This window comes from Protobothrops mucrosquamatus, unplaced genomic scaffold (assembly GCF_001527695.2).
Source record: "Protobothrops mucrosquamatus isolate PMUCROS unplaced genomic scaffold, P.Mucros_1.0 scaffold2660, whole genome shotgun sequence".
NCBI classification, from domain to species: domain Eukaryota; kingdom Metazoa; phylum Chordata; class Lepidosauria; order Squamata; family Viperidae; genus Protobothrops; species Protobothrops mucrosquamatus.
Window position 1 is genome coordinate 4,841 of NW_015388709.1, and position 6,984 is coordinate 11,824.

Below are 6,984 nucleotides of genomic sequence, written 5' to 3' on the forward strand. Positions count from 1 at the left end.
TGCATTTCTTCATTCTTCACGAAGGGTGACACCTCCCCAGCTGCGTTTCTTGCCTTTTTTCTCCCTCCCTCATCTCAAATATTTTCCCACCACTCAGTACTTAGGAAGGAAGGAAGGAAAGGAAAGGAGAGGGAGGGTCTGAGGGAAGTCCTGCCTTAGTCCTGCCCTGCTGCCCTTTCACCATCCCCTTGCCCCCTCCTCCTGGCCTATCCCGGGGGTCTCCCATCCCATTGCTAAGGAAGCTTTGGATACAAAGCCGGGTCTCCTCCCATGGAGAGGGAATGGGCCTCCCTCTGACTTTGCCTTCGTACCCATCATGAGCAACCTGGGTAAGGAGAGCAAGCACAGCAGCAGCAGCCTTGAGGAGGAGGTAAGTGCAGCTTGGGAAAGTGGGGCTGGGCTAGGTGCCGCGGGTGCTTGAGGGCCAGGCTGGTGTTTGACCTCTGCTGCCCAGGGCTCTGGGCAGCCTGTGCCACCATCCAGCCCCCCTACATGGCCTGAGAGGAACAGCGAGGCTCCTCCAGTGGACCATGCCTTGGCACTTGCCCTGGTCCCACCCCCTTCTGCCAGAGACCTTCAGATCTGTCACACTCCTGTCCAAGCCCCCACAGGCACCCTTGACGCGAATGATGTAGAGCTGGCCACGCCCACCCAGTAGGCCACACCCACTCCATCCACACCCACCCAGTAGGCTGCACCCAGCCTGGCCACACCCACCCGACCTGAGGGCAACCGCAATGCTGATGTGGCCCTCAATGAAATTGAGTTTGACACCCTTGCTTTAAGTTTTAAAAATACATAATTCTCATTAGAATTGCTCAAAAGCAGTATAAAGTGCAATATATGTATTATACCAAATATATATGTTTCAAAATGTCTTTTGGTAATATTGAAATGCATCAAACATAGCATTCAGCTTTCTTGAGAACCATCATTTTAAATTTCAAACTGGACTCAAACTGGCCATGAATATCATTCCATATGCTAAGAATTTTGTGACCCATTTTTAAAAATTAAATCCCCATTTGCATGAAATCATGTACATTGATGCTATCCATGCTCTCCATACTTATAAGATTGTTTTCATTTTACTGCAAATATTCCATTGTGCTGTCACCCTGAGTCCTGGAACAATTGTAGAGATCTAAACAGAACTATCAGTGGATTAAATGCAAAGTTGATTTACTTACTGCTTCTGTCTTCCATACAGAATCTCAACTTGGAATTATATCTCAAAGGAGATAACGTTTAATGGGTACTTAAGGTTGAATTGACCCATTGTTCTCTGTATGGAATTAATAGATTGTGAGGGGCACTGTTGTAAAACCTATCACTTACTGCAGGGCTTTTCAACCTTTTCACCCATTGTATCACTTTTAGGATATGGCAACATCCGAGTACCACCAGTCGCCTAGCAAGGTGTCAAAACCTTGATCAAAAAAAAAAAGGAAAAAAGTGATAAAGTACAGGTAGTCCTCGACTTACAACAGTTTGCTTAGTGACTCTTAGAAGTTACAATGGCACTGAAAAAAGTGCCCCCCAAGCCATAGCCGAGCAAGACACCTGCCTGCGTACCCAGCAGCACTCTTCCTCCTGTCCGAGGTTTTCATTGTGCGCATTTCTGTTGAGGATTGGCAGCGGGGGTGGGGTGGGGGGTGTTTGGTTTTTATTCCCCCATCTGCTGGGTGGTTGCAGCAGGTTTTGGTCACTTCACATGACCCTGGGACACTGTGACCGTCATAAATATGAATCAGTTGCCAAGCATCTGAATGTAAATCACAAGACTCTGGAGATGCTGCAACATTCCAGCTGATCAGCGCTTCTTCTGGGCTCAGCAGAAGCACCAGGATCAGTGCTGCTTTCCAGCTGATTGGTGCTTCTTCAGGGCTCAGCAGAAGCAGCAGGATCAGCGCCAAGCTCCAGCTGGAGCCTGGCGCTGATCCTGGCGTTTCCACTGAGCCCTGACAGCCCTGCAGCTCCAGCCATCTCTCACTCAGGCTTGTGCGGTACTGCCATTGGTTCAGCTCATTCCCCTCCCCGCTACTTTTCTAGGATGGTCGCGTACCACCTGCCAGGTGCCAATGTACCACAGGTGGTACCCGTACCACTGGTTGAAAAGCCCTGACTTACTGAATGTTTTCTTACATTAAATTAGTTGATAGCATTTGCTACTTGTCCAAAATTACTAATTTAGCTTTCATGGAAAAATGGAGAAAATGCAACATTGTTGCAATTTTATTTGATGTATGTTTATGTTTTATACTTTGTTGTACATTTTTATTTTGTGAACTGCAGAATTCTACAACTGCAGGATATAAGCCTGATAAATAAATATTAACTACACAGCAAGCAACCTTGCACAATCTTTGATAATCAGAGTTCACAGTTGTTCATCTGTTTTTAAGGCTGAATGTAAGGCTGCCCACCCTATTGGTGTAAAAGTGGGTGAGCCAAATAAAACTGTCAAGCAATGCAAAACACTGCAAAAAGGAAGGAAACATTGTTAAACAACTGGCAAGATGAAACATGGTTAATAACTAAACTGGTGTAAAATATGCTGTTGAGGGTATGAAGAGAGATGCTTTCTTTNTATTTCCAGACTGAAGTCTCCCCCCCTTTTTTTTTTTGACTGGGTAAGTTCCTTCAAATGTCATTGGCACACTGCAGATGTAATGTGTTTTTATCTCATTAAACTTTTTGACAAAGTGCCCCATGAGATATTGACTAACAAGCTACTGTGAGATGGATAGCATAACAATTGGGTGTATACCTAAGTGGATTGGAAGTTGGTCTCAGACTGTTGATCAATGTTTCCTCATCAAACTGGAGTAAAATTTCAGGAGGGATGTCACAAATTTCAGTCCATGATCCTTTGCTTACAAATACCTTGCAGGAAGAGATGGAAAGAAAGTTCACCAAATTTACTGATGACACAAATCTAGAGAAATAGAATTCAACATGATCTTGATCATTTAGCTAGCTGAAAATAACAATCAAATAGAGATAAAAGAAATAAAAATAAAATGTATACTAGATTGGGAAATTCCTGGTTTGGCAACAGTACTTGTGAAAAATATATTGGAATAGGAGATAATTACAGGACTGTTTAGCTTTGAAAAAACCAAAGTGAAGCAGAATATATAACAGTCTTCAGACACTTGAAAAACCTTGTTTACAATAAACCAATACTTATTATTTATTGTTCCGGAATGGAGATGAAATAAAAAAAATCAAATTACAGGAAGGCAAATTCCAATGGAATGTTAAAACAAACTTCCTAAGTATGAGGCCAATCTGAACTAGAAACAATTACCAATTCACATCACTATTAGCCAACTGTTAGTGATGCTTCGGTTTGGATTCCAGTCTTCAATAAGGAAGTTGGACTTGGTGGGCCTACACAGCACCTTCCAACCCTACAATGTGTTCTACTTCTAACAGATTTATAACTTCTATAATCACAAAGAAAATAATATATTTTTGCTACTAATTAAAAGCTGTTGCAATACGGAGACCAGTCTTTAAAAATTTATATAGCAGTAATAACTCATCCTTTAAGTCAGACATGTTAAACACAAGGTCCGGGGGCCGGATGCGGCCCGCGAGGTGGTTTCATGTGGCCTGCGAAGCCATCCTGGAAACAGTGAGGGAACGGCCCCCGCTGCCTTGGCCCTGGCTCAGGCCAGCCGAGAGCCAATGTACAATTTTGTGGTGGCCATCTATGCTGAAACGCATTCAGTCTTAGCTTCACAAGGCCATCTGGAAACAGCGAGGAACCAGCCCCTGCCGCGTCGGCCCCACCCCCTGGGTGCATGCTGGGGAGGTGTCACCCTTTGTGAGGAATGAAGAAATGCACCATCGCCTGAAAGTGGCCGGCAAATGGCCCTCGCCTACTTCACATATCCGGCATGATGGGCTCTGGAGGAGGGGTTTCGGCAGGCAGCGGGGCGCTCTCCTCACAGTGCCAAGAGGCTGAGCCGGGCAGCACAAATCCAAAAAGAAACGTGAGGCCACTCAGCTTCCAGCCTGCCCGGTTTCAGCAGCCAGCGGGGTGCTCTCCTCACAGCACCAAGAGCTGAGCCGGGTGGCGCGAATCTGATGAGAAGTGTAATGCTGCCTAGCCCCCAGCCTGCCCAGTTTCAGCAGGCAGCAAGGTGCAAAGCTGGCAATCTTCGCACCACCCGGCTCAACCTCTCGGTGCTGTAAAGAGAACGCCCCGCTGCCTGCCAAAACCGGGCAGGCTGGGGGCTGGGCAGCATTGCGCAGGTAACGTTGACTCTCACACTGCTCATGGCATCCCCTCCCCCAGAGCCCACCAAGCCAGATATGTGAAGTAGGTGAGGGCCATGTGCTGGCCACTTCCATGCGATGGTGCATTTCTTCATTCCTCACGAAGGGTGACACCTCCCCAGCTGTGTTTCTTGCCTTTTTTCTCCCTCCCTCATCTCAAATATTTTCCCACCACTCAGTACCTAGGAAGGAAGGAAGGAAAGGAAAGGAGAGGGAGGGTCTGAGGGAAGTCCTGCCTTAGTCCTGCCCTGCTGCCCTTTCACCATCCCCTTGCTCCTCCTCCTGGCCTATCCTGGGGGTCTCCCATCCTATTGCTAAGGAAGCTTTGGATACAAAGCCAGGTCTCCTCCCATGGAGAGGGAATGGGCCTCCCTCTGACTTTGCCTTCGTACCCATCATGAGCAACCTTGGTAAGGAGACCAAGCACAGCAGCAGCAGCCTTGAGGAGGTAAGTGCAGCTTGGGGAAGTGGGGCTGGGCTAGGTGCCGCGGGTGCTTGAGGGCCAGGCTGGTGTTTGACCTCTGCTGCCCAGGGCTCCGGGCAGCCTGCGCCACCATCCAGCCCCCCTACATGGCCTGAGAGGAACAGCGAGGCTCCTCCAGTGGACCATGCCTTGGCACTTTCCCTGGTCCCACCCCCTTCTGCCAGAGACCTTCAGATCTGTCCCACTCCTGTCCAAGCCCCCACAAGCACCCTTGACGCGAATGATGTAGAGCTGGCCACGCCCACCCAGTAGGCCACACCCACTCCATCCACACCCACCCAGTAGGCCGCACCCAGCCTGGCCACACCCACCCGGCCTGAGGGCAACCGCAATGCTGATGTGGCTCTCAATGAAATTGAGTTTGACACCCTTGCTTTAAGTTTTAAAAATACATAATTCTCATTAGAATTGCTCAAAAGCAGTATAAAGTGCAATATATGTATTATACCAAATATATATGTTTCAAAATGTCTTTTGGTAATATTGAAATGCATCTTTTGGTAATATTGAAATGCATCAAACATAGCATTCAGCTTTCTTGAGAACCATCATTTTAAATTTCAAACTGGACTCAAACTGGCCATGAATATCATTCCATATGCTAAGAATTTTGTGAGCCATTTTTAAAAATTAAATCCCCATTTGCATGAAATCATGTACATTGATGCTATCCATGCTCTCCATACTTATAAGATTGTTTTCATTTTACCGCAAATATTCCATTGTGCTGTCACCCTGAGTCCTGGAACAATTGTAGAGATCTAAACAGAACTATCAGTGGATTAAATGCAAAGTTGATTTACTTACTGCTTCTGTCTTCCATACAGAATCTCAACTTGGAATTATATCTCAAAGGAGATAACGTTTAATGGGTACTTAAGGTTGAATTGACCCATTGTTCTCTGTATGGAATTAATAGATTGTGAGGGGCACTGTTGTAAAACCTATCACTTACTGCAGGGCTTTTCAACCTTTTCACCCATTGTACCACTTTTAGGATATGGCAACATCCGAGTACCACCAGTCGCCTAGCAAGGTGTCAAAACCTTGATCAAAAAAAAAAAGGAAAAAAGTGATAAAGTACAGGTAGTCCTCGACTTACAACAGTTTGCTTAGTGACTCTTAGAAGTTACAATGGCACTGAAAAAAGTGCCCCCCAAGCCACAGCCGAGCAAGACACCTGCCTGCGTACCCAGCAGCGCTCTTCCTCCTGTCCAAGGTTTTCATTGTGCGCATTTCTGTTGAGGATTGGCAGCGGGGGTGGGGTGGGGGGTGTTTGGTTTTTATTCCCCCATCTGCTGGGTGGTTGCAGCAGGTTTTGGTCACTTCACATGACCCTGGGACACTGTGACCGTCATAAATATGAATCAGTTGCCAAGCATCTGAATGTAAATCACAAGACCCTGGAGATGCTGCAACATTCCAGCTGATCAGCGCTTCTTCTGGGCTCAGCAGAAGCACCAGGATCAGTGCTGCTTTCCAGCTGATTGGTGCTTCTTCAGGGCTCAGCAGAAGCAGCAGGATCAGCGCCAAGCTCCAGCTGGAGCCTGGCGCTGATCCTGGCGTTTCCACTGAGCCCTGACAGCCCTGCAGCTCCAGCCATCTCTCACTCAGGCTTGTGCGGTACTGCCACTGGTTCAGCTCATTCCCCTCCCCCGCTACTTTTCTAGGATGGTCGCGTACCACCTGCCAGGTGCCAATGTACCACAGGTGGTACCCGTACCACTGGTTGAAAAGCCCTGACTTACTGAATGTTTTCTTACATTAAATTAGTTGATAGCATTTGCTACTTGTCCAAAATTACTAATTTAGCTTTCATGGAAAAATGGAGAAAATGCAACATTGTTGCAATTTTATTTGATGTATGTTTATGTTTTATACTTTGTTGTACATTTTTATTTTGTGAACTGCAGAATTCTACAACTGCAGCAGGATATAAGCCTGATAAATAAATATTAACTACACAGCAAGCAACCTTGCACAATCTTTGATAATCAGAGTTCACAGTTGCTCATCTGTTTTTAAGGCTGAATGTAAGGCTGCCCACCCTATTGGTGTAAAAGTGGGTGAGCCAAATAAAACTGTCAAGCAATGCAAAACACTGCAAAAAGGAAGGAAACATTGTTAAACAACTGGCAAGATGAAACATGGTTAATAACTAAACTGGTGTAAAATATGCTGTTGAGGGTATGAAGAGAGATGCTTTCTTT